We start from the raw sequence: 2,383 nt of genomic DNA on the forward strand, positions 1-2,383 counted from the left end.
CTTTTTTTTTTGAGATTGAGTCTCACTCTGTCGCCCAGGTGCAGTGGCGCAATCTCGGCTCACTGCAACCTCCACCTCTCGGGTTCAAGCGATTCTCCTGCCTCAGTCTCCTGAACAGCTGAAACTATAGACACGCACCACCACGCCCAGCTAATGTTTGTATTTTTAGTAGAGGCGGGGTTTTAGCATGTTGGCCAGGATGGTCTCGATCTCATGACCTCGTGATCAGCCCACCTCGGCCTCCCAAAGTGCGGGAATTACAGGCGTGAGCCACCGCACCTGGCCAGCTCCACACCTTTCTGTTGAGGAATCCATTTCCCTGCCTCGGTAGGTGTGGTGGTGCTCGCCTGTTGTCTCAGCTATTCAGGAGGCTGAGCCAGGATGGTCTCGATTTCCTGCCCCATGATCGGCCCGTCTCAGCCTCCCAAAGTGCTGGGATTACAGGCATGAGCCACCACGCCCAGGCATTTTGTTCTTATTTCTAAATGACCAACACAAGACACTAGTTTTGGGAGAGGTAGGTGATGTTGCCTTTTTCCTTTGGGATTTACAGTACCTACTCAGAAGGCACAAAAAAAAAAAAGAAAAGAACACTATCAATTTGGGAGAGGGGGTGCATGTAAGGTGTTATCAGGAGTATGCCCAACCACCAGGGTCCTTGCATGTAGAGAAATGAAAGCATTTATCCAGTAACCTTCACAATGCAGGTAAGGAACCAGGCTAGGCCGGGCGCGGTGGCTCAAGCCTGTAATCCCAGCACTCTGGGAGGCCGAGACAGGCGGATCACGAGGTCAGGAGATCGAGACCATCCTGGCTAACATGGTGAAACCCCGTCTTTACTAAAAAATACAAAAAACTAGCCGGGCGAGGTGGTGGGCACCTTGTAGTCCCAGCTACTCGGGAGGCTGAGGCAGGAGAATGGCGTAAACCCCGGAGGTGGAGCTTGCAGTGAGCTGAGATCCGGCCACTGCACTCTGGCCCGGGCGACAGAGCCAGACTCCATCTCAAAAAAAAAAAAAAAAAAAAACCAGGCTAGAGGGAAAAGCCAAGTTCTGGAACACAGTTTAGCCAGTACTTTTGAAAAAGTACAATACAAAAATATTTCAATGAAGAAAAATAATGCCAGCTCTGTTTTCAGGAAGCTACAGTTCTCACAGGGGAGAGAGCTTAGGCAATGCATCTCACCGTTAGTTACTTATAATACCACTCAGGGGCCTTGGGGAAGAGCAGGGAGGCAGGCTGTGTGATGGCGGGGGAAGATCTGAGAACCCAGAGGTTCAGGGAGGATCTCTTGAAAGAAGAGACACCCAAGCTGAGACACGGATGGGGCAAGGGCAGGAGACAAGATGAGCATCCAGGGTGACCCCAAGTTGTAGGGGTGAAAGGCCCAGGAGAATTAAGAACAGCGTGCAGGTACCTGGGAGGGTCGTGGGGACATTCACAAAGTGGAATTGTGTGGGTAACCCGGAGAGCTGCAAGACATGGGCTCTGCTCTAGGGGCCTCTTGCCTGGAACCTTCTTTCTTGGGTCCTCTTTTGGCCCAAATAAGCCTGTATCCCAGGCTGAAATCAGTCCTAAGAAGTGACCGGAGAGGCAGCCCCAGGCCCAGGGCTTTCTCAAGCACCTTCCTGCAGTTCTCAGGAGGCCAGGGGCAGTGGCTCACGCCTGTGATCCTAGCACTTTGGGAAGTCAAGGCGGGTGGATCACTTGAGACCAGGAGTTCAAGACCAGCCCGGCCAACATGAGAAGGAAATAGAGAAGGATACCCCTTCTCTATTAAATTACAAAAATTAGCCGGGCATGGTGGCGGGCGCCTGTAATCCCAGCTACTTGGGAGACTGAGGCATGAGAATCACTTTAACTCGCGAGGTGGACGTTGCAGTGAGCTAAGATTGCACCACTGCACTCTAGCCTAAGCGACAGACCCTGTCTCAAATATTAAAAAGAAAAAGAGTTCTCAAGCGACCAGCAGGAAGGATCTGGTTCAGGCTGTGATCTTCCTACCCCTGCCGATTGCTCCAGATGGCCCCAAGGAGGCTGCCTTCTGAAGAGATAGCCGGGAACAGGCAGAGCACAGAGGTCAGTACGTGGGAAAACAGGAGTTATTTGTTGCCACACAAAGAGCCTTTCAGGCTATAGCGCCAGGTTTCATCCAGCACAGCGTCTACAGACTTTGGGCTGTGGTTCTTGTGCATGGAACTGACTGGAAGCAAGCAAGCTGGAAGTGTTTCAGAGTTTCAAAAGAACTGTTTTTCCAGAGAAACCACTCACCCTGATGCATTACGGGCCCCATGGCAGCATTCCAGCCTGTATGGTGATGGGAAAGAAGCATTTCTCTCTGGGTTACACTGTTGATGTTTTGGACTTCTGTTATTGTTATACA

The sequence above is a fragment of the Mandrillus leucophaeus genome, unplaced genomic scaffold (genome assembly GCF_000951045.1).
Source record: "Mandrillus leucophaeus isolate KB7577 unplaced genomic scaffold, Mleu.le_1.0 Scaffold52, whole genome shotgun sequence".
NCBI lineage: Eukaryota > Metazoa > Chordata > Mammalia > Primates > Cercopithecidae > Mandrillus > Mandrillus leucophaeus.